The sequence below is a fragment of the Loxodonta africana genome, chromosome 12 (assembly GCF_030014295.1).
Source record: "Loxodonta africana isolate mLoxAfr1 chromosome 12, mLoxAfr1.hap2, whole genome shotgun sequence".
Classification (NCBI taxonomy): Eukaryota; Metazoa; Chordata; class Mammalia; order Proboscidea; family Elephantidae; genus Loxodonta; species Loxodonta africana.
In genome coordinates this window covers 65,780,695-65,806,655 of record NC_087353.1, presented here as the reverse complement: position 1 = coordinate 65,806,655, position 25,961 = coordinate 65,780,695, and the positions used below count along the sequence as shown (strand labels likewise).

The 25,961-nt window shown below is 47.2% G+C and overlaps 1 long non-coding RNA gene across 5 annotated transcripts in view; it reads right to left on the bottom strand.

Annotated features, from left to right (window-relative positions):
• LOC111752706 (uncharacterized) overlaps window positions 1-25,293 on the bottom strand; it is a 48,180-nt gene extending 22,887 nt beyond the window's left edge. The window contains exons 1-2 of one of the 5 annotated variants that reach the window (XR_002787581.2): window positions 2,074-18,827; window positions 1,453-1,965 (exon numbers count right to left, since the gene is read on the bottom strand). This is a non-coding gene — a long non-coding RNA (uncharacterized LOC111752706). Of the gene's footprint in view, window positions 1-1,452 lie in introns of all 5 variants that reach the window. The other 4 variants (XR_002787584.2, XR_002787582.2, XR_010323630.1 and 1 more) reach the window with 4 other exon arrangements.
• Between the last annotated feature and the right edge of the window lie 668 nt (window positions 25,294-25,961).

The window sequence follows — 25,961 nt, the reverse complement described above, 5'->3', positions numbered from 1 at the left end:
ACTTTGGAAATCAATTTGGCACTTCCTTAGAAAGCTAGAAATAGAACTACCATATGATCCAGAATCCCACTTCTCGGAATATATCCTAGAGAAATAAGAGTCTTCATATGAATAGATGTATGAACACCCATGTTCACTGCGGCATTGTTTGCAATAGCAAAAAGATGGGAGCAACCAAGGTGCCCATCAACGGATGAATGGATAAACAAATTATGGTACATTCACACAATGGAATACTACGCAACAATAAAGAACAATGATGAATCCATGAAACATCTCATAACATGGATGAATCTGGAAGGCATTATGCTAAGTGAAATTAGTCAGTCACAAAAGGACAAATATTGTATGAGACCATTATTATAAGAACTAAAGAAAAGGTTTAAACAAAGAAGAACACATTCTTTGATGGTTACAAGCGTGGGGAGGGAGGAAGGGAGAAGGGTATTCACCAATTAGATAGTAGAAAAGAAATATTTTAGGTGAAGAGAAGGACAATACACACTGCAGGGGAAGTCAGCACAACTGGACTAATCCAAAAGCTAAGAAGTTTCCTGAATACAACCAGACACTTCAAGAGACAGAGTAGCAGGGGCGGGGGTCTGGGGACCATGGTTTCAGGGCCATCTAGGTCAACTGGCATAACAAAGTGTATTAAAAAACATTCTGCATCCCACTTTGGTCAGTGGCATCTGGGCTCTTAAAAGTTAGCAAGTGGCCATCCAAGATGCATCAACTGGTGTCAACGCGCCTGGAGCATAGGAGAATGAAGAACACCAAAGACAAAAGGAAGATATGAGCCCAAGAGAAAGAAAGGGCCACATAAACCCGAAACTCCATCAGCCTGAGACTGGAAGCACTCAGTGGTGCCTGGCTACTACCAATGACAGCCCTGACAGGGAAAAAACAGAATCCCTGATGGAGCAGGAGAAAAGTGGGATGCAGACCTCAAATGCCAGTAAAAAAATGAGACTTAATGCTCTGAGACTGGAGGGACCCCATAGGTCATGGCCTCTGGACTCTCTATTAGCCCAAAACTAAAACCATACTCGAAACCAACTCTTCAGACAAAGATTAGACTGGACTGTAAGACATAAAATGATACTGGTGAGGAGTGAGCTTCTTAGCTCAAGTAGACACATGAGACTAAGTGGGCAGCTCCTGTCTGGAGGAGAGATAAGGCAGAGGGAGACAAGAGCTGGTTGAATGGACACAGGAAATACAAGGTGGAGAGAGGGAGTGTACTGTCACATTGTAGGAAGAGCAACTAGGATCACATAAAAATGTGTGTATAAGTTTTTTTATGAGAAACTAGGTTGAATTGTAAACTTTCACTTAAAGCACAATAAAAAAAAAAAAAAAAAGCCACAGGAATTAAAAGGGAGGTCCATTCTTTGCTCTTGTCTCCTAAAGATCACTGACAAGGACCCGAATAGAGTCCACAACACTCACCAAAATCCCCTTTCCTCTCCTGTCTTTATTGTCTGTCCTCACATTCTGAGTCCTTGAATGCCTCTTTCCTTAATGTTCTTCCCTCACCCTTGAAAAACTCCTCCTTCAGCAGCTCCAGTCTTTATATTTTTCTGCCTCTCCCCACCTTCTCCTATTTCCTCCTTCTTCAGCACTTTGTTCAACCAAAGTGACCTGTAGGGGGAAGCAGAGAGCAGGGTACGGGACCTCCGTGGAGGACGCCCAAATGCACCCAGCCAGAAGGGGGCGCTGCTGTCGCAGGCGCCGGCTGCTGGGCAGCTGGGTCATGGGGGACTAATGTGAGCCCCCCGGGAGGGGGAGACAGGACTGGGCAGCCCTCAGGGAGGCTGAGGCAGTGACAGGAGCCCCAGCCTTAACGTGGGGTCAGATCTCACCCCATTTGAGGACTCTGAGGCCCAGAGAGCAGGAAGGAGCTTCCCAAGGGGTGAATCAGCGTCTCAGGACTCCCCAGAAACCCGGGCTGCGTTTTCAGGCCTGTGGGTACCAGCAAGACCTTGACGGTCAAAAGGGGGATCCAAAACCCCAGGCCCCCTTCCTCTGGAGCAGGCCTGCTGGTTTCACAAATTCCCGGCCCAGCCCTACCTGTGCGGAAGATGAGCCTCAGCAAGTGGTCCTGGTACGGAGCCAAGAATCCTTGAAATATTTAGGCTTCTCCCTGGGGGTGGACCCAGCTGTGCCGCACATGGAGGGTCGCGGAAGGGGTGGCGACGCTAGGTGGCATCACTCAGGGAAGGGCCTCATTCAACCCATCTGCTGACTGTCGGGAGCCTTTTGAAGTTCCTGGCTGGGGTTCCTCCCAGAAGGTTGGTAATGTCCTACTTGCCCTGCAGGAGGAAGGATCCAGGCCGGTATGATTTCCTGCCCTTCCGTGGACTTCTTCCTGCTCCACAGCGGTTGGCTTTGGCAGACACCGAAGTGGGAGCTAGAGTGGGGAGGTGGGAGGTTGGGGCCACTGCCACTCATACCCCCCTGTGTGATCTGGGGCACGTCCTTTCCCCTCTCTGAGTCTCTTCTGTAATTTGGGGAGTCTGGCACCCCATTTTGTGGTGTCTTGTGTGAAATGGAAATGCCCCACACAGGCCTGGGGGGAAAGGGAAGGAGGCTGTCTTTCCTCAGGCAGACGTCATTTTGCCAATCTGGTGACAGATATAGGACTTTGCTGTTACTAATTTTACTTTAAATGGAGGAGGAGTGAATCTCCTATGCAGAAGATTTCCAAATAATTCACGTAACTGCTCAGCCCTTGGGGTGGAGGATAGGTCCCCACTCCTGTGCATGAAGACTTCCTTCCAAAGAAGATGTACATTTTGGGCAGGGGAAAAAGACTCAATGCACAGCAGAGAAACCTGACAGACACCACCTCCACCAGGTGATCAAGATCAACATCAACAGCGATAAGTTGTGTGGATAGTATGTGTCCTTGATGATCAAGGTCAACATCAACAGTGGTAAGTCGTGTGGATAGTATGTGCCCTTGATATGATGCAATGAAAATGGAACTTCACTTCTGTAGTCTTCCTCGCCCAAACCCACGCTGTTGTTAGGTGCTGCCAACTCAGCTTTGATTCATAGCAACAGAACGAAACACTGCCTGTCCTGCACCATCCCCACAATCCTTGAGGGCTTTTCTCTTTTTCACTGACCCTCTACTTCACCAAGCATGATGTCCTTCTCCAGGGACTGGTCCCTCCAGATAACATGTCCAAAGTACAAAGTCTTGCCATTCTCATTTCTAAGGCTGTACATCTTCCAAGACAGATTTGTTTATTTTTCTGGTAGTCCATGGTATATTCAATATTCTTAGCCAACACTGTAATTCAAAGGCACCGATTCTTCTTTGGTCTTCCTTGTTCATTGTCTAACTTTTGCATGCATATGAGGCAATTGAAAATACCATGGCTTAGATCAGGCGAATCTTAGTCCTCAATGTGATGTCTTTGCTTTTTAACACTTGAAAGAGGTCTTTTGAAGATTTGCCCAATGCAATATGTCATTTGATTTTTTGACTGCTGCTTCCATGGGTGTTGATTGTGGATCCAAGTAAAATGGAATCCTTGACAACTTTAATATTTTCTTCATTTAGCATGATGTTCCTCATTGGTCTAGTTGTAAGAATTTTTGTTTTCTTTATGTTAAAATGTAATCCATACTGAAGGCTGTAGTCTTTGATCTTCATCAGTAAATACTTCAAGTCTTCTTCACTTTAAGCAAGGTTGTGTCACCCACATAACTCAGGTTGTTAATAAGTCTTGCTCCAATCCTGATGCCCCATTCTTCTGCATATAGTTGAGCTTTTCGGATTTTTTGCTCAGCACACAGACTGAATAAATATGGTGAAAGGATACAACCCTGACACACACCTTTCCTGATTTTAAACCATGCAGTATCCCCTTGTTCTGTTCGAAAGACTGCCTCTTGGTCTATGTATAGGTTCCTCATGAGCACAATTAAGTATTTTGGAATTCCCATTTTTCAAAATGTTATCCATAATTTGTTATGATCCACACAGTCGAATAACTTTGCATAGTCAATAAAACACAGGTAAGCATCTTTCTGATATTCTCTGCTTTCAGCCAGGATCCAACTGACATCAGCAATGATATCCCTCCTTCCACATCCGCTTCTGAATCCAGCTTGAATTTCTGGCAGTTCGCTGTCTATATACTGCTGCAGCCACTGTTGAATGATTTTCAGCAAAACTTTACTTGCATTTGGCATTAATGATATTGTTCGATAATTTCTGAATTCTGTTGGACCACCTTTTGCTTGACATGGGCACAAATACGGATCTCTTCCAGTCGGCCAGGTAGCTGTCTTTCAAATTTTTTTGCATAGGCAAGTGAGCATTTCTGGAGTTGCATCCATTTGTTGAAACATCTCAGTTGGTATTTCATCACTTCCTGGAGCTTTGTTTTTTGCCAAGTGCAGCTTGGACTCCTTCCTTCAGTACCATCAGTTCTTGATCAAATGCTACCACTTGAAATGGTTGAATGTCAACCAGTTGTTCTTGGTATAGTGACTCTGTATTCCTTCTATTTTCTTTTAATGCATTCTGCATTGTTCAGTATTTTGCCCATGTTGTTGTCGTTGTTAGGTGCCATAGAGACCCTGTGTACAACAGAAAGAAGCACTACCTGGCGCTGTGTCATCCTCACAATCGTTGTTATGCTTAAGCCCGTTGTTGCAGCCACTGTGTCAGTCCATCTCATTGAGGGTCTTCCTTTTTTCTCTGACCCTCTACTTTACCAAGCATGATGTCCTTCTCCAGGGACTGATCCCTCCTGACAACATGTCCAAAGTATGTGAGATGAAGTCTCGCCATCCTTGCTTCTAAGGAGCATTCTGATTGTACTTTTTCCAAGACAGATTTGTTCATTCTTTTGGCAGTCCATGGTATATTCAATATTCTTCGCCAACACCACAACTCAAAGGCGTCAATTCTTCTTTGGTCTTCCTCATTCATCGTCCAGCTTTCACATGCATAGGAGGTGATTGAAAACACTATGACTTGGCTCAGGCACACCTTAGTGTTCAAGGTGACATCTTTGCTTTTACCCACTGCAGTCGAGTCGATTCCGACTCATAGCGACCCTATAGGACAGAGTAGGACTTCCCCAAAGAGGTCTTTTGCAGCAGATTTGCCCTGTGCAATACATCTTTTGATTTCTTGACTGCTGCTTCCATGGGTGTTGATTGAGGATCCAAGCAAAATGAAATCCTTGACAACTTCAGTCTTTTCCGCTTTTATCATGTTGTTTCTCATTGGTCCAGTTGTGAGGATTTTGCCCATAGAATCCTTCAATATTGCGACTTGAGGCTTGAATTTTTTCTTTAGTTCTTTCAGCTTGAGAAATGCTGAGTGTGTTCTTCCCTTTTGGTTTTCTAACTCCAGGTCTTTGCTACAACATGGATGAACCTTGAAAACATTATGCTGAGCGAAATAAGTCAGTCACAAAAGGACAACTATTGTATGATTCCACGTATGTATGAAATATCTAGAATAGGTAAATGCATAGAAATAAAAGATTATTAGAGGTTAGCAGGAGCTGGGGGGAGGAGGAAATGGGGAGTTTTTGCTTAGCAGGTATAGAGTTTCTGTTTGGAGTGATTAAAACCTTGGGAAACAGATAGTGGTGATGATTGCACAACGTGATGAATGTAATTAATGTCACTGAACTGTACACTTAAAAATGGTTATGTGGCAAATTTTTTGTTATAAATATTTCAGCACACTAAAATTAATCACAAACACAAACACACAAATCTCTCCAAACCACCGTCTCGTCTCCCCTCTCCATTGTCTCATAAAATAAAGAATGTTTGGAACAGCAGGAAGACCTTGATCTCAGAGTGGAGGGCGAGACGTAAAAGGGAATAAATGCAGCTTTATGAAGAACGCTGTGTCCAGTTTTCTCGTTTGGCCAAGGACCAGTGAGAAGTTGGAGACCGGCATTTGGGGATCATCTGTCAGTTTGTCATACTGTGGTGGCTTGTGCGTTGCTCTGATTGATGCTGGTGGACGGATTTCAGCAGAGCTTCCAGACTAAGAAAGACTAAGAAGAAAGACCTGGAGAACTACTTCCAAAAATTAGCCAGTGAAAATCTTATGGATCACAACAGACTATTGACCAATATGTGCTAGAAGATGAGAGCCCAAGGTTGGAAGGCAACAGTGGACTCAAGCATGCCTGTAATCATGAGGATGGCCTGGGTTTGGGCAGCATTCAATTCTTTTGTACTCGGGGTCATCATGAGTTGCAGCCATCTTGACGCCAACTAATAATAAAGCCCAGGAGAGTGTGGGCAGAGTGAGAAATGGTTAAAGAAGACGTGGCTGAGAATACCAGACACTCAATAAAAGCCAGCTTCGGCACCTTTTCCTTGGAGTTCTACCCTGGATGGTAGGTGCTAGGGGAGGCAGTGATGGGCAGTGGGGACGGCAGGCTATGAGGGTTTGGGGCCAGCCGGGTGACCAACTATCTTGGGTTTACCTATGTGTGGGACTTTCAGTTTTAAAACTAGGACCAAAACCAAAAAACCAAATCCGTTGCCACAGAGTTGATTCCAACTCATAGTGACCCTATAGGACAAAGTAGAACTGCTCCATAGGGTTTCCAAGGCTGTAATCTTTACAGAAGCTGACCATCACATCTTTCTCCCACGGAGCTGGTGGATTCGAACAGCCGACCTTTCATTTAGCAGCCAAACACTTTAACCGATGCGCCACCAGAGCTCCTCTAAAACCAGGAGCATCCCTGGCAAACTGGACAGTTGGTTGGTTACTCTAGCCAGGTAGTGGGCCAGCAGGGGGCACTAGAGAGCCCAGCCCCATCCCAAGAGGACAACACCAAAAACCAAAACCAAAACCAAACCCAGTGTCGTCGAGTCGACTTATAGTCTTCTCAGAGTCTACTCATATGAGACCCTATAGGACAGAGTAGAACTGCCCCATAGAGTTTCCAAGGAGCGCCTGGTGGATTCAAACTGCTGACCCTTTGGTTAGCAACTGTAGCACTTAACCACTACGCCACCAGAGCTTCCGAGGACAGCACCACCTCTCAGCAACAGTCCCCAAACTCCAGGAAAGGGGAAGGCAGTCTCATGTGACCAGATCTTGTGATCCTTTTTTTTTTTTTTTTAAAAAAGAAGCTAGAAATCTGAGATTTTTGCATGAAAACTCCCCATTTCAAAAGTGGGCAGCTATTTCAAAAAACTGTAAAATCCTTTTCAGGTCAAACCAAATATAGTGAGCTCTGTATCAGTCCAAAAGGTTGGCAGTTCAAATCCACTGGGCACTCCTTGGAAACTCCATGGGGCAGTTCTACTCTGTCCTATAGGGTTGCTATGAGTTGGAATCGACTCAGTGGCAATGAGTTTGGTTTTGGGTTTTGTATCGGCTCATGGGTTGCCAGTTTGAGACCTTTGGGAGTGGATCTGATTTGGATCTTCTGTGTGACCCTAAGTCAGTCCCTTAGCCATGAGCCTCAGTTTCCCTGACCATGAAATGGGAATAATACTGCTCTCCCTACAGGACTGTGTCATTAATCAGGGAGTCAAGTGTTTAGCAATGGTTGGCACATGGAAAGTCCTCAGGCAACAGCAGTTAAAGAGAAAACAAGCAAGTGGAAAAAACCCAAGTGTTCATCAGCTGATGAATGAATTAACAAAATATGGTATATTCATACAATGGGATAGTATTTGGCCATGAAAAGAATGAAGTACAGATACACTCAACAACGTGGATAAACCTTGAAAACATTATGCTAAGCGAAAAAAGCCAGACACAAAAGACCACATCTTATATGATTCTATTTATATGAAATGTCTGGTGTCCGTGGGTGGGGCAAACAGTTAAGTGCTCAACTACTAGCTGAAAGTTTGGTGGTTCTAACCCACCCAGAAGTGTGTTGGAAGACAGGCCTTGAAACCCTGATGGAGCACAGTTCTACTCTGCACACGTGGGGTTGCCATGAGTCAGAATCACTCAACAGCAACTAGCAACAACCATGTTATGAAATGTCCAGAATGTGCAAATCCATAGAGATGGAAAGTAGATTATGGACCACAACTGCCACAGCCTCCACCAAACTGAGTGCAGCACAACTAGATGGTCCCTGGCTACCACCACCGACTACTCTGATAGGGATCACAGTAGAGGGCCCTGGACAGAGCTGGAGAAAAATGTAGAACAAATTTCTAACTCACACACACACACACAAAAGATCAGACTTACTGATCTGACAGAGACTGGAGAAACCCCGAGAGTATGCCCCCAGACACCCTTTTAGCTCAGTACTGAAGTCACTTCTGAGGTCCACCCTTCAGCCAAAGATTAGAGAGGCCCATAAAACAAAACAAGACTAAAGGGGCACACGAGCCCATGGGCAAGGACTGGAAGGCAGGAGGGAACAGGAAAGCTGGTAATGGGGAACCCAGGTTGAGAAGGGGAGAGTGTTGACATGTCGTGGGGTTGGCAACCAATGTCACAAAACAACATGTGTATTAATTGTTTAATGAGAAACTTGTTTGCTCTGTTAACTGTCATCTAAAGTACAATCAAAACAAAAAACAGAAAGTAGATTATTGGTTGCCCAGAGCTGGTAACCCAAAGGTCAGCAGTTCAAATCCACCAGCTACTTCTTGGAATCCTTATGGGGCAAGTTCTGCTCTGTCCTAAGTGGGAATGGACTCAATGGCAGTGGGTTTTGCTTTTTTTTTTTTGTTTAGAGCTGGAGTGGGGGGAGGGAATGGTGATGGCTAAGAAGTGCAGGGTTTCTTTTTGGGGTAATAAAATACTCTAAAATTGATTGTGGTAATGGTTGCACAACTCTGAATATACCAAAAATCATTGAATTGTTCATTTTAAATAGGTGAACATGTGGTATGTGTATCATATCTCAATAAAGCTGTTTAAAAAAGAAAACAAGCAGTGAGCACAGCTAGTCCTTGCTCCAGCTTTGCCCCAGCTCTCTGCATGACTTTGAGCAAGATGCTCCCTTTCTCTGGGCCTGGGCTTCCCACCTGGAGAACGTGGGCATTGAACCCAGCGCACTCCAAGGGCGCTTCCTGCTCCAACAGCTTACAATTTTGTTGTGACAGACAGTCATGTATTTTCCAGAGCCACCTGCCCACTGAGACCTGAGTGTGGTCCATCAGCTCTGGAGCCTCCTCCTCGCCTGCATCTGACAGGCACAGACACTGGGAGGTACCAGGCAGATCCTTGCAGAAACACAGATGTCTGCAGTTGGCAGTAGATGGGTCAACATGCTGGAATTAGTGAAGTCACCAACATTTGTTTCGTGTTAACTGAAACACCCTTAGTTAAGTTCCCCCCCATTCTTGCGTGTGGCCTAGGGCCAGTCATGCCACTTCTCTGAGCCTCAGATTCTGCGTATTTGGAAGAGTTGTTCCCCCAGATGTCCTCACCCTCACTTCCTTCCTCTCAGATGTCACCTGCTCAGGGACCAACCTGCTTTAAATCACACCCCCATCCCATTCCTTCTTTTTTTTTTTTTTGCTTTCCCTACGGCCTTTTTCACGATGTAACATCAGGTATATATGTATATATGGAGCCCTGGTGGCAAAATGGTTAAGAGCTCGGCTGCTAACCAAAAGGTTGGCAGTTTGAATCCACCAGCTGCTCCCTGGAAACCCTATGGGGCAGTTCTCCTCTGCCCTATAGGGTCACTATGAGTCGGAATCTACTTGATGGCAATGGGTTGGATATATTTTTTTTTTTTCTTAAATTTTATCATGCTTTAGGTGAAAGTTTACAAAGCAAATTACTTTCTCATTCAAAAATTTATACACAAATTGTTTTGCAACATTGGTTGAAATCCCCGCAATGTATCAGCACTCCCCGCTTCCCACCCCGTGTTTCCAGGTCCATTCATCTAGTTTTCCTCTTCCTTCCTGCCTTCTTGTCTTTGCTTCGGAGCAGGTGTTGCCCATTTGGTCTCGTATACTTGATTGAACTAAGAGCACGTTCCTCACCTGTGTTACCGTTTGTTTTATAGCCCTGTCTATGGCTGAAAGGTGGATTCGAGAGTGGCTTCAGTCCTGAGTTAGCAGGGTGTCCAGGGGCTGTAGTCTTAGGGATTCCTCTAGTCTCTGTCAGACCAGTAAGTCTGGTCTTTTTGTGAATTTGAATTTTGTTTTACACTTTTCTCCCACTCCGTCCAGGACACATCAGGTGTATTTTTATTACTTACAGAGTATATAGGAGCCCTTGAGTGGTCCAAATGGTCAAGTACCTCCTTCAGCTACTAGCCACAAGGTTGGCAGTTCAAACCCACACAGAGCTGCCTTGGAAGACAGGCCTGACGATCCCCTCCTGAAAGGTCACAGCCTTGAAAACCATATTCTGCACACATGGGGTCACCATGAGTCGGAGTCCACTGGATGGCAACTAACAACAACAGTATGTTACCTGCTTCTTCTATTACAATGCCGGCCCCATGAGGGCAGGGATTTTGCCTGTTTTGTTCATGGTAGTGTCTCCAGTGCATAGCACAGTACCTGGCACATAACCCAAAAGACCAAACCCATTGCCACCGAGTCGATTCTGACCCATAGAGACCCTGCAGGACAGAGCAGAGCTGCCCCATAGGGTTTCCAAGGAGCGGCTGGTGGATTCGAACTGCCAACCTTTTGGTTAGCAGACAAGCTCTTAACCACTGCACCACCAGGGCGCCGTGATGGGGGAGCCGGTGGTGTCATTTACCAAAATGGGAAAATGAAGAGGGCAGGCATGAAAGGGACCCCCACTCTCATGAGACTTGAGTGAGATTTGACAAGCCCTTGAGGTCATAGTGAACTGGGTTCAAATCCTGATTCCTCCCTTCCGAGCCACATGACCTCGAACAAGTCGCTCTAGGTCTCAGTTTCCTGGTCTGTAAAGTGGGGAGCCCTGGCGGTACAGTGGCTAAGCGCTCGGCTGCTAACCAAATGGTTGGCAGTTCAAACCTACCAGCATGGTAGAAAGACGTGGCAGTCTGCTTAGGTGAAGATTTACAGCCTTGGAAACACTACAGGGCAGTTCTGCTCTGTCCAGGGTCACTATGAGTCAGAATCTACTCAATGGCAATGAGTTTTTGGTTTTGTTTATTGGGGTGTATTTACTGAGGGGTGCACAGCTTATTCATAGCATCTGTTGGGGTGTGTTTATTGAGTGCAAGGCTTTTTCACGGGGTCTGTTAGGGGTTTTTTTGTTTTTTTTTTAATTGTGCTTTAGGTGAAAATTTACAGAGCAAATTAGTTTCTCATTAAACAGTTAATATACAAATTGTTTTCTGACATTGGTTGCCAACCCCGAGATGTATCAACACTCTCTGCTTCTCCATCCCAGGTTCCTTGTTTCCATCTGTCCACTTTTCCTATAACTTCATGCCTTCTCGTCTTTGCTTTTGGCCTAGCGTGCCCATTAGTTTCGTACACATGACTGAACTATGAAACCTGTTCCTCATGTGTGTTATTGTTGGCCCTATAGACCTGTCTAATCTTTGGCTGAAAGGTAAACCTCAGGAGTGACTTAAGTACTGAGTTAAAACGGTGCCTGGGGGCCATACTCTCAGGATTTCTCCAGTCTCTGTCAGACCAGCAAGCCTCGTCTTTTATTTTTTTTCTTTTGCAAATTTGGATTTCATTCTACGTTTTTCTCCTGCTCTGTCCGGGACCCTCTATTGTGTCCCAGCCAGAGCAGTCCATGGTGGCAACTGGCACCATCTAGTTGTTCGGGCTCAGTACAGTGGAGGTTGTAGTCCATTAGTTCTTTGGACTAACTTTTCCCTTATGTCTTTGGTTTTCTTCATTCTCCTTTGCTCCAGCCATTATGGGACCAGTAGATGTATCTTAGATGGCTGCTCGCAGGCTCTTAAGACCTGAAACACTACTCACCATAGTCGGAAGTAGAATATTTTCTTTATAGACTATGTTCTGCCAATTGAATTAGATGTCCCCTGAGACCACGGTCTGATCTTCAGATACGGATGAAGATCCCAAGGCTCATGGCCGAAGCAGGCCCAGTTTCAGGGTATTTCTTCCTGAAAATCACACACTTGGTCTTGGGGCATCATTCTTGGCTGGTGAGAAATCAGGGTGCTTTATTTTTCATCTGTGCTCCCAGGAACGTGAATTCCTCACCCCCATCCCCACCCTGCCCATCCGACACCAGTATTTCACAGGCTCGAGTTCTCGTCCTGAGGGTACTTGCCACTTACCATCTGCATCCCTGCTGTCTGTCCACCCCTCAGCCCTGTCCCCCCAGTCCGGCTCGGTTGACTCTCTAAAGGGCCCCCAGTGGCGGGGGTCAGGCAGGGCCTGGCAGGAGTCCCATGCAAGCCAGTAAAGGGACTTTAACTTGGGGACCAGTTACACCAGAGCTGGGAGATCTGAAAGGCGTGGGCCCCCAGCCCTGGGGCAAGAGGGGTGGGGGTGGGGTAACTAGAGCACATAGGTGGGGCTAGAACCATGGACAGGAAGAGGAGAAGCAGAGAGAGGCGGGAGACACACCCAGGTGTCTCCCGCCTCCAGGGGGCCTGGAGAATGAGATTGAGGGGTCACCCCTGAGATGGCCCGGAGAGCAGAGGTGGGGAGGGGGTGGATCTGAGGGCCCAGGGCCTCCTGATGGGCCCGCAGGGCAGTGAAGGTGCACTGGCCTGGGAACTTGCCCACCTACCAGGTTTGACCCTGATGAATCACCAGCCTCTGTCCCCGTCTCTAGAATGGGGAAGGCAGCTCCCCAGTCCATCCCAAACCACAACTCCCCAGTGTTGCTGAAAACTTTCCCTTTCTCCTGTTACTGCCCCAATATAGAGATTGCTGGCCGCTATTGTTAGGCCTTGACTGAAAAAAGAGGGGCCCAGGAGTGGGGTGGGGGGGAGACCGAGACTGGGGGGCGCCGCTTAACAGTGTGGCCATGTCCTGATGTCCTTGGCCTGAAGGTCACAGTATGAGGTGTTTCACCTGCCTCTGCCCAACTGTGCAGAAGCCAGGAGGCACATGACCTGTCTGAGATGACAAAGGAGGCAGGTGGGCACAGAGGGAAGTATGCGGGTGCTGGAGGCACACTGGGTTCAAATCCTACCTCTGCCAGCTCCTGGCCATGGACTCTGGGCAAGTGGTCTCCATTATCTGAGCCTCAAGGCTAACAACCACATGTAGCTCATAAAGTCTTGAAAATTAAATGCGGCAAAGTGTTTTAATTGCCTGGCAGGTGACGGCTTGTGGTTATAGTCAGTCGGGACGCTGTGGGTGAGCGCATAGCAGACTCTGAAATTCCAGCCTGTGGCTGGCTGTGTGACCCTGGGCAAAGCCCTCAACCTCCCTGAGCCCTGTTTCTACATCTATGAAATGAAAGTAATGGTTCTGCCAATTTCCGAGGGGTGTGGGTGGGATTTAGGGAGACCCCAGCACAGTGCAGGCCCGGTGGGGCTCAGCAGGTGCTAGCTGTTGTTAGTATTATTGCTTTTTTCTCACCCCCTCCACACAATTGGCCTCCATCCAGGCCCCCCACCACAGACCAGTGCTCCTTTCTCCTCGTGTTTTGCTTCCATTCCTTCTCACAGAGTCTTGCCAATAAGCAAACTTGAACGACCCTGAGCTGGGGGAGAGCAGTAGATTTATGGGCTGCACAGAGACTTGGGGGAAACAAGCAGGGATGGAGTTTGGAATCACACATCATGATTTTGGACAATTTGGACAATGCCATTCTGCCCTTTGGCTGTGACTCAGACGTCCCCATCCTGGGGGGAGTCCGTATGACTTGCCAGAGGGGCCATCATGACCTTCCTCCCCAGCATCTGGCGAAAAGACCTCGCAGCTGCGGCTGCCTCCCAGCCCTGCCCAACAGGGGTGACCGTGGAGGCGATAGAGGGGCTCCCTGCCCTGCCAGGACTGATGGTGAAACAAAGAGGGAGCTTCTAGAGGTCTGCATGGTGTATATTCCTTTGAACTTTAAAAATATTTCATAATAATACTCAAAGTTTTGCAGGTGGCTCCAGCTCTGCCACCCACAATCTCTGTGACCTTGGTGACATCTCCCCATCTCTGAGCTCCAATGTTCCAGGCTGCAGAGCCCACGTCAGGACAAGATTCCACTCGTTTGTTCATTCACTGATCGCCTTTGGTCATTGTACCTCCTAGGGCCACATGCTGCACTAAGCCCTGGGGATCCATCCATGAGCACCCAGTGAGGTCTCAGCCCTCAAGGTGCTGACATGCCCATGAAGGAGACAGCCAATGAATCAGAAGATGTATGTCGACAAGTCGTGAGGCGGGGGCATGAAGGGAAAAGAGCCATGCGCTAGGATCTGATCCAGATTTGGCGGGGAGGGGAGTTAGGGAGACCTCCATAAGGAGGCAACATGTAAGCGAAGACCTGAGCGTGACAAGGGAGCCAGCTGTGCAGGGAGTTGGAGGAAGAACCTTCTGAGAAGAGGAAACAGCATGTGCAAAGTCCCTGAGTCAGGATAGGGGTTGTGCTGTCAAAACTGACAGAGCGTGTGGAGCTCAGTGGGCACAGAGGAGAGGGTGGAGGATGTGGCTGGAGACCGTGGTAGGGCCGGATTGGCTGGTCCCCTAAGTCAAGTGGGTGCTTCACTCTTGGGCTCATGGAGAGACTTCAGACGGCTTTTGGCTGGAAAGGAACATGATCGGATCGACCCATGAAGCCGTCTCTGGTCAACAGACATTAGTTGCAGGGCCTCCCATGACCTGCCCGCTGTGCTGTGCTGTGGACACAGATGGTAATTGTAGTGATGATGAAATAGCATTCGGCACTTACTCTGTGCTTGGGACCACGGGAAGCCTTGACTGGTAGGTAGGTAGGTAGGTAGGTAGAGAGAGATCAATTGAACTATCTCACTTTAGCTTCACCATGACCCTATGAGGTAGGCCTATCTTTATCCGCATTTCACAGATGAGGAAACTGATGCACAAAGAGGTCAGATGACTTGCCCCAGGTCACTAGGTTGGTATCAAGGGGAGGGATTAGAGAGAAAGGGGCTGAGACGGAGCTATTTACGACAGAGGAGGAAGAGTCGTCAGCATTGTGGGGGTAGGGGAGATTCCCAGGTGTCTGGCTGGGTGTTTGGCAAGTGGTGATGCCCCTAGAATGTGGGCACATGGTGGAGGAGGAGCAGCGCTCCAAGCAGAGGAGGGACAAGCCGGCGGTAGGCTATATGGTGCCCTCCATGGCAGGATTTTATTCACTGGGGTGGAGCAGCGTCCCTTTGCTGCAGCTATGGGTTTTTGGTTCTCAAAGAGGTGTCATGGAGTGGTCCTCCAGAACATGGGCCCTGAGCTGTGTGACCTCAGGCCAGTCACTTAACCTCTCGGTGGTTCAGTTTCCTTATCAGTGAAGTGAGGAAGGGTGATGGCAGTGCTGCCCTCTGAGGGTGTGTGGGGATTAAACAAGATAATACTTGTCTGGTGCCTACACCTGGGCCGTGCTTAAGGTATGTGAATAAGAAGAAAAGGCTCGGGCCTGGAGAGGTGGGCAGCCACAGAGTTCATTTCAGGAAATGCCTCTCAATAAGTTGCTGATGATAGTGATGACTGCCCCCAGGCTGGCCCCGCCTATAGAGCTCAGAGGTCCCCACTGCCCAGCTCCCTTTGGGACAAAGGCCCAGGTGCCTGGGCTCTGGCTTGGCTCCCCGCCAGGATCTGGAGGCGTAGGGAGAGGCCATCACATGGACAGATTCCACCCAGGGTCTCCTTACTCTGAAGCAGGGATCCCAGGGGTCGAACCTCGTGCCTATCCCGGGCAGGGCCAGGGCCCTTGCCCACACGGGAGGGTCAGGAGGCTGTTGTGGCCCCGTGTTTGTGTGGTGGCTGTGATTGCGTGCTGGAGTCATCTGAAAACGGGGAAACTCTGCCAGAAGCCACATGATCCTCAAAGGGCAGGAGAGCAGGGAGGCCAGGGGCCCAGCTCAGGACCCCCTGATTCCTGGGGACTCCCCTGACAGCTTGGCGAATCCCATAAAAAACCAATTGCTACGGAGTCAACTCCTAATCAGGTGACCCCATGTGTGTCAGAGTAGAACTGTGTTCCACTGGGTTTTCAATGGCTGATTTTTCAGAAGTAGATCACCAGGCCTTTTTTCCAAGGACTCGAACCTCCAATCTTTTAGTTAGCAGCCGAGCATGTTAACCATTTGCACACCCAGGGACTCTGGCAAAGCCCGTGGACCTTTCAAAATATGTTTCGTTTTTTGAAGATGTGCCTGGAATTTATTTCTATTGATTTAAGACTGGATATTTCTTATTAAAATCTTTATTTTATAAAGATTTTACCTTATTTGCAAACATCTTAAGCACTAGCTTGACTACAGTGTATCTCCCAGAGGTACTGACCACAGGAAGAATGAAAAAATCATGTACCCCAGATATAAAATGCACCCCAAATGTAAACAAAGGGCAACAATTATGCCTTTCCTGGCAAAGCCGCAGCTGGCCAGCCACCGAAAGACCAGGAAAGTTCTAGAACACAGGAGAAATGCATGCCTGTTGGTAAACTTCTCAGAATGTTCAGCGTGGGCAGGCACTTCCTTTGACCAGTCCTACCCAGCACAAATATAATGTTGAGTCATAGACGCAATTTTAATTTTCTAGTAGTCTCATTTAAAAAAGTAAAAAGAAGCAAGAGAAATTCATTTTAATGATATTTGTATTGAGTCCAATAAATCCAAAATATTATTATATCATCTAATCAGCATTAAAAATTCTGCAACCACAGTGAGATACCACCTCACACCCACTAGGATGGCTATTATTTAAAAAAAAAAAAGGAAGATAAGCGTGGGTGAGGGTGTGGAGGAATTGGAATCCTTGTGCACTGCTGGTGGGAATGGGAAATGGTGCAACAGTTCAGTGGTTTCTCAAAAATTTAAATGCGGAATTACCGTATGACCCAGCAATGCCACTCCTCGGTATATGTCCAAAACAGTTGAAAGCTGGGAGTCAAACTGGTAGTTGTACACCAATGTTCACTGCAGCACTGTTCACACCAGCCAAAACAGAAGCACCCCATCAACCAAAAGGTGTCCATCAGCAAAGAAATGGATGAACAAGATGGGTTCTAGCTATACAATGGAATATTATTCAGCCCTAAAGAGAAATGAAGCTCTGGTACATGCTACAACATGAATGAACCTTGAAAACATTATGCTGAACAAAATAAGTCAATCACAAAGACAAATATGATCCCGTTTAGATGAACTATGTAGAATAGGCAAACGCATAGAGACAACAGGTTGTCAGAGGTTACCAGGAGCTGGGGGGAGGAGAGGATAGGGAGTTATCACTTAATGGGCACAGAGTTTCTGCTTGGGATGATGGAAGACTTTTGGAAATAGACGGGTGGATTAACCAGTAAGCAAGGTGCACACAGGCTTACTTGTGTTTACTTACTAACCTGTAGTGCACAGTTTCACATGGGTTTCACCACATCATTGCTAAGCCTGTGCATACCTGGCTTATTGGGCAATCCGTCCCTGGAAATAGATCATGATGGTATCGCACAATAGGATGAATGTAACTAACGTCACTGAATTGTACACTTAAAAATGGTCAAAGGGGCAAATTTTTGTTATATATATACTTCACCACAATAAAATTAAAAAACAAACCAAGAAAACCTCACCAAGTCACCATCTCCTATCCAAATTCATAGCGCCTCTGAATTTGAAGACCCCTGCTCTGTTCTTGATAGGCCCCTGGGTGAAACAAATGATTCGCCCTCAGCTACTTATCTGAAGGTTGGTGATTTGAACCCATCGCCTTGGCTTCCCTCCCCGTCCCCCAGCTGCTGTGAGCAGAAAAGGAATTTATGGAAAGAATACTGGGGCGCTCAATCCCAGCACTGAACGCAGCCGGAGCTTGGGCAACAAACTTACGCCTGGAAACTTTCAGGTGGAAGCCACACCCAGGGACGTGGGCCTGGACCCCACTGTTGGTCTTGCTGGCCCCAGAAAATGGGTGTCACTGCCACCTGCGGTGGAGCCCCCCATCCTTGCTTCTTTACTAGTTCCTGATTCAGTCTGGGGCGGGTGCACCTGATTGGCCCAGCCTGGGTCACCAACCCCCACCCTAGCTGCAAGGGAGGCAGGGAAATTGTGAGGCTGCTGTCTTCAGCTTTCTGAATGAGAAGTAGGGCACCTCTCCTGGTGGGACTCAGACGGGGCAGAAACTCCCCAAACTTGGGAAAAGGCTTAGAACCTGGGCAGCTCGAAACAATGACCAGTGCCCACTGCAGACAGGTGTTTTTACCCCCTTTTTACAGATGAACAAACTGAGGCCCAGGGAGGAAAGGAGTTCCAGCCTGTAGCAACCCCGGTGTCCTGCTCATCCTGACCCTCATCCCGCCTCACCCATAAATACCCAGTGTCTTTGTGTTGCCCAGGATCCATGTCTGACCTCAGTGTGGCCATGGTCCCTGCAGGCGTGGAATTCAGCCTGGGAGGAATAAAGAAGGGGTGGAGTTATGACTCAGAAATGCCCTTTATTGTCCCACAGACAAAAGCTTTTAATCCACAGTATCCAGGGTGGTGGGCTGATGACAAAAGGGATCCTGCTGGGGATGCTGATGGGGGTGGGGGAAGGAGGCAGGAGGGAACTGTTGCAGTTTGGGTTTGTGTTTTGTTTTCTCTGCTCAGAGTGAGAGATGGCGTCTCATTCCTTCGTTCAAGGCTGGGATGCCATAAGGGGGCCCCAGGCAGATGCCTGCTGAGGTTCCTAGCTCACGATCCCAGATCCCAGGCAGGGCAGGGCACAGTGGACTGCTTTGGGGTGTCTGTGGTCAGACAGACACCTGCCTATGTGTGACGGTAACCTGAGAGACAACCCAAGGCCACTCCCAGGGGCACCCTGCACATAGCTGGGTGGGGGGCGGGGGGGGCGGGGACACAGCAGGAGGCTGCTGGAAAGGGATTCAATCAGCCACAGGGCTGATTCGGGCTGGAGAGTTTGATACAGACATTTCCTGTTGGTTGGTGCCTATGTGCCTGCATGTGCTTGCACACACCGCTCGCTGTGTGTGCATGCCTGTATATGGTGTATGTGCACCCGTTTTTATATTCTGGATGTGTATGTGTGTACATATGTGTGCATACTGAGTCTGTGTGTGTCTGTATGCACATGTGCATCCGTGTGTGTTTGCATGGAATTTTCTATTTTGGTTTACACATATCTCCGCATGTGGCTCTGTGTATCGGTCCTGTTACCGAGGGCCCTTTCCTCGGTTGAACCCAACCAGATTCGTGCAGCCAAATAAGACTATTGAGGCAGCCTGGAGTCACACAAGCAAATTTATTTCGCCAGCAGCTAGCAAAAGGAAACAGTCAGGGCTAGAACCTTTAGAGAGACTGTCTCACTGATTTGCCTAAGAGCCAAGTATTTAAGGGTTTCAACAAGAGGGGAGGAGGGGTTTTTTTGTTTTGTTTTGTTTTGTTTATTGTGCTTTAAGTGAAAGTTTACAAATCAAGTCAGTCTCTCACACAAAAACTCATACACACCTTTCTATATACTCCTAGTTGCTCTCCCTCTAATGACTCAGCACACTCCTTCCCTCCACTCTCTATTTTCGTGTACGTTCGGCCAACCTCTGACCCCCTCTGCCCTCTCATCTCCCATCCAGACAGGAGTTACCCACATAGTCTCATGTGTCTCCTTTATCCAAGAAGCTCACTCTTCACCAGTATCATTTTCTATCCCATAGTCCAGTTCAATCCCTGTCTGAAGAGTGGGCTTTGGGAATGGTTCCTGTCTTGGGCTAACAGAAGGTCTGGGGACCATGACCTCCGGGTTCCTTCTAGTCTCAGTCAGATCATTAAGTCTGGTCTTTTTACGAGAATTTGAGGTCTACATCCCACTGCTCTCCTGCTCCCCCAGGGGTTCTCTGTTGTGTTCCCTCTGTTCCCCGTCAAGGAATTCATTGGTCGTAGCCAGGCACCACCTAGTTCTTCTGGTCTCAGGATGATGTAGTCTCTGGTTTATGTGGCCCTTTCTGTCTCTTGGGCTCATAATTACCTTGTTTCTTTGGTGTTCTTCATTCTCCTTTGCTACAGGTGGGTTGAGACCAATTTTTGCGTCTTAGATGGTCACTTGCTAGCGTTCAAGACCCCAGACGCCACTCTCCAAAATGGGATGAAGAATGTTTTCTTAATAGATTTTATTATGCCAGTTGACTTAGATGTCCTCTGAAACCATGGTTACCAGACCCCCGCCCCTGCTACGCTGGCCTTCGAAGCTTTCAGTTTATTTAGGAAACTTCTTTGCTTTTGGTTTAGTCCAGTTGTGCTGACCTCTCCTGTATTGTGTGTTGTCTTTCCCTTCACCTAAAATAGTTCTTATTTACTACCTAATTAGTGAAAACCTCTCTCCCTCCCTCCCTTCCTCCCCCGTCTCGTAAGCATCAGAGAATATTTTCTTCTCTGTTTAAACTATTTTTCGAGTTCTTATAATAGTGATCTCGTACAATATTTGTCCTCTTGCAACTGACTGATTTCACTCAGCATAATGCCCTCCAGATTCCCCCATGTTACGAAATGTTTGAAGGAGTCATCATTGTTCTTTATCGATGCGTAGTATTCCATTGTGTAAATATATGATAATTTATCCATTCATCCGTTGATGGGCACCTTGGTTGCTTCCATTTTTTGCTATTGTAAACAATGCTGCAGTGAGCATGGGTGTGCATATATCTTCGTGTAAAGGCTCTTACTTCTCTAGGATATATTCCAAGGAGTGGGATTCCTGGATCGTGTGGTAGTTCTATTTCTAGCTTTTTAAGGAAGCACCAAATTGATTTCCAAAGTGGTTGTACCATTTTACATTCCCACCAGCAGTGTATAAGTGTTCCAGTCTCTCCACAACCTCTCCAACATTTATTCTTTTGTGTTTTTTGGATTAATACCAGCCTTGTTGGAGTGAAATGAAATCTCATTGTAGTTTTGATTTGCATTTCTTTAACGGGTAATGATGGTGAGCATTTCCTCATATATCTGTTAGTTACCTGAATGTCTTCTTTAGTGAAGTGCCTGTTCATATCCTTTGCCCATTTTTTAATTGGGTTATTTGTGTTTTTGTAGTTGAGTTTTTGCAGTATCATTAGATTTTAGAGTCAGATGCTGATCAGAAATGTCATAGCTAAAAACTTTTTCCCAGTCTGTAGGTAATCTTTTTACCCTTTTGGTGAAGTCTTTGGATGAGCATAGGTGTTTGATTTTTAGGAGCTCCCAGTTATCTAGTTTCTTTTCTGCATTGTTAGTAATGTTTTGTATACTGTTTATGCCGTGTATTAGGGCTCCTAATGTTGTCCCTATTTTTTCTTCCATGATCTTTATCGTTTTAGATTTTATATTTAGGTCTTTGATCCATTTTGAGTTTGTTTTTGTGCATGGAGTGAGGTATGGGTCTTGTTTCATTTTTTTGCAGATGGATATCCAGTTATGCCAGCACCATTTGTTAGAGACTGTCTTTTCCCCATTTAACTGACTTTGGGTCTTTGTCAAATATCAACTGCTCATATGTGGATGGATTTATGTCTGGATTCTCAATTCTGTGCCATTGGTCTATATATCTATTGTTGTACCAGTACCAGGCTGTTTTGACTACTGTGGTGGTATAATAGGTTCTAAAATCAGGTAGAGTGAGGCCTCCCACTTTGTTCTTCTTTTTCAGTAATGCTTTACCTAGCCGGGGCCTCTTTCCCTTCCATATGAAGTTGGTCATTTGTTTCTCCATCTCGTTAAAATGTCATTGGAGAGGCAGGGCCAAGATGGCAGAATAGCCAGATGCTTCCAGTGATCCCTCTTACAACAAAGACCCAAAAAATCAAGTGAAACGATTATATTTACGACAAGCTAGGAGCCCTAAACATCAAAGGCAAAGTTAGAAAATGGACTAAGTGGCAGGGAGAGAGTGAGACTGTTCAGAAGTGGAGAGGAGTTAGCGGACCTGAATCGTGGGAAGCCCTCAGGCACCATTCCTGGGAGCAGCTGCAGAGGGCTGGTACTAGCCTTCGGCGGCAGTTTCCTCGGGGAGAAGCAGCCATCCACACAGCCTACTCACACCTCCAGAACCTGAGAATGGCGCTCTCCGCAAAAGCTAAGTACTTGCGTATATTTTAACGCACCCCCTGCCCCCAAGCCGGCTTCAGTGGCTGTTCATTTCCCTGAGCCTGAGATAGGCCCATATGAGTGCCCTGAGCCATCCTCCCGGCCTTGGAGAAGGAATAAATTCACGGCAAGGGGAAAAGATAATTTGCCAGCTCTACTAACCTGGGGAGCTCAGAACAGAAGCAGCTCCTGTCCAGGCATAAATGGTCTGTGAACTTTGAATACCTTTCCCCTCTGCATGGACCTGTGTGGGCCTATTCCAGGAGAATAGGCCCTTGCTGGCGGACGGTGACTGTTTCAGCTGTGTGGTGGAGAGGTGGGCATTTGATATTTGACACAGCTTTGTCTGTTAAACAGGGTCCCCACTTACCCACATCAGGGGCCCAAGGACTGGTGGCTCCTCTCAGGTCACCGAGCCCCCACAACAGGGGTCCACGGATAACTGGTACCTCCTAGTTCTTACAACCAAAAGCATTGGGTGCCCATGGTCCGTCTGCAGAACCCACCCACCTGCATGCTCTAGGGAAGAGGGACATGCTTTCCTCAGACACTCGGGGCACGGTTCTCAGCCCACTGCCTTGTTCAGAGCATGACCCCCTGCTGTAACCAGATACTGGTACCTACACCAAACACTCCTGCCCCTCTAAGACTGTAGGACAGAGCCTGTACCACATACTTGATGTCCAGCTACCTGGACACCTGAGCTGAATCCACATAAGAAAAGTGAATGGACTCCTAAGCTCATATACCTGATAACAGCTCTAGCCATCTGGTGACATGACTTCAGAGCCCCAAAGGCAAAAATAATCAAGCTAGCTCACTCAAACAACCCATTTGGGCATATCAAAACAAAACAAAGTGAGGAACTAGGACAAAGTAAGCAAATGTAAAATAAACTAATACAATAACTTAGAGATGGCTCAGAGACAACAGTCAATACCAAACCACATAAAGAAACAGACCATGATTGCTTCAACAAGCTTTCAAAACAGAGAATCAAAGGATCTTCTGGATGAAGGTGACTTCCTGGAATTACTGGATGCAGAATTCAAAAAATTAATATACAGAACTCTTCAAGACATAAGGAAGGAGATCAGGCAATATGCAGAACAAGCCAAAGAACACACAGATAAAACAGTTGAGGAAATTAAAAAATGTCATTGGAATTTGGGTCGGAATTGCATTGTATCCATAGATCACTTTTGGTAGAACAGACATTTTTACGATGTTAAATCTTCCTATCCATGAGCAAGGTATATTTTTCCACTTACGTAGGTCTATTTTGGTTTCTTGCAGTTTTCTTTGTATAGGTCTTTTACGTCTCTGGTAAGATTTATTCCTAAGTATTTTATCTTCTTGGGGGCTACTGTAAATGGTATTGATTTGGTGATTTCTTCTTCAATGTTCTTTTTGTTGGTGTAGAGGAATCCAACTGGTTTTTGTATGTTTATCTTGTATATACTCTGCTGAACTCCTCTATTTTCAGTAGTTTTCTTGAGGATTCATTAGGGTTTTCTGTATATAAGATCTTTTACTTCTTCCTTACCAATCTGGGTGCCCTTTATTTCTTTATCTATCCTAATTGCTCTGGCTAGGACCTTCAGTGCAATGTTGAATAAGAGTGATGTTAAAGGGCATCCTTGTCTGGTTCCCGATCTCAAGAGGAATGCTTTTAGACTCTCTCCATTTAGGATGATGTTGGCTGTTGGCTTTGTATAGAAAAAAAAAAAAAATTTTTTTTATGCCCTTTATTAAGTTGAGGAATTTTCCTTCAATTCCTATTTTGCTGAGAGTTTTTATTATGAATGGGTGTTGAACTTTTTCAAATGCCTTTTCTGAATCAATTGATAAGACCATGTGGTTCTTATCTTTCGTTTTATTTATGTGATGGATTACATTAATTGTTTTTCTAACGTTGAGACCATCCCTGCATACCTGGTATGAATCCCACTTGGTCATGATGAATTATTTTTTTGATATGTTGTTGAATTCTATTGGCTAGAATTTTGTTGAAGATTTTTGGGTTTAAGTTCATGAGGGATATAGGTCTGTAATTTTCTTTTTTTTTTTTTTGTGGTGTCTTTACCTGATTTTGGTATCAGGGATATGCTGGCTTCATAGACTGAGTTTGCAAGTATGGGAGGAGGGGTTTTGATGTTTATTCATGAGGCTGGGCGGAAGGGGGAGATTTCTGAGAAGGGGCTGGGTTATGCAACTACAGTTGCGCGTGCAGGATTTCTTCACGATGGAAGTCTTTCAGTTCCCCTTGACAGAAATCATTATGGGTTGTGATGCAGGCGCACTAGGTCCCTTTGTCACATAGCCCCCTTTGGCTGGCACGGGAAGGACTCGCTTCTACTTCTTTTGCACTCACTCTTCTCCTGTGGAGTCCTGCAAGAACTATATTAACAGTTTATTTTCAACATTTTAGTTCTCACCACCCCTCAGCCAGGTACCTCTTGCTCTCAGGGCCCTGTGTGTTCTGTTCCGATCTCCAGGGGTTGAGCCAGGTTGTTTACTCCATTCTCTACCCTGCTTGTCTCCCCGCTATGTGCCAAAACGGGGAAAGTGTGGGGGCAGCCCAACTGGCCCTGCTCTAACCTAGTCCTATCTCACTAACAACCAGCAACAACCCATTGAGGTGGAATCAATCCTGACTCATAGGTAGTCTCATGAGTGCCTGTGTGTTTATGTCAACATACCATAGTTCTTGCAAACACTTATTTGGCACTTCCTGTGGATCTGGCTTCCGAGTGCTTTACACGTACTAACTCAGTTAATCCTCACAACCACCCTTTGAGGTGGGTGATATTATCATCTCGATTTGCAGTTGAGGAAACTGAGGCACAGAGGGGTTGAATAACTTTTCCCAGGGTGCAGAGCTGGGATTTGAACTCAGGCCCCTGGCTCTAATCCTCAGGCCACACCAGCTTCCTGCTGACATGTTCCTGGGCTGCAGGTGTCCAGGGACGGTGCTTCTCTGGTGACATGGCCATCTGTGCTGTATCCAGCTTGATGTGCCGAAGAAAAGGGGACACATTATGTGGGCATGTCTGTGGCTTCTGTGGGGTGTGGGGGGGGGGGGCGCTGGGCCTGAAGGAGGCGGGGAGGGCAGGAGGGGTCCATTGGGCCCTGCCGTCCTTTCCCCGCACCCCCCACCCCCAAGCCTCCCACCACACCCAGGCCCCAGAGTTGGGCTTTGTCGTCCTCCCTTAATGTGCCCAGAGCGGGTGGGCGCTGGGGGAATTCCTGCGGAATTCCAGGCATTGGGGCTTTCAAGGGCGGGGGCGGTGTCCGGAAAACTCCGCCCGGGACAGCGCGGGGGTTGAGGGCCCGACGTGTCACGCGCGCGCGGGGCTGGACGCTTTGTCCTCGCCGGAGGCCGGGCCAGTGGTGTTTGCAGAACCGAGAGTAGAGCCAGGGATGCTGGAATCCGGCCAGCGGATCTCGTCTGGCTCTGCGGGGCCTCCCCTAGACCGGGCCAAGGGGCCTCAGGGCAACAGGGCGCCCCAGGCCAGAGGGGCGGCGGTGGCCTAGGGGCCCTGGGACCGTGGAGTCAGGCGCGGCGGTTCCTCCTGAGCTGGGGACCCGCAGGAGCCTTTGCACCTCCCTGGGCTCCTCCTGCCTCTGTAAATGGGATTTCCAGCAGGGAACGGAGCTCGGTGCTCTCTGTCTCTGTTTATCTCAGTGCCTCGCCCTTGTTCTCCTCTCCCTGACCCACTGGGAGCCCCCCCAGCCCCCGACCCCTTGCTTAGTCCTGCTTTCCCACCGCACCTGTAGTGGGTTAAATAAACCAGCCGCCACGGTTGGACCCTGGCTCGTTTCCACCCCACGTGTGTCACAGGGGAACCATGC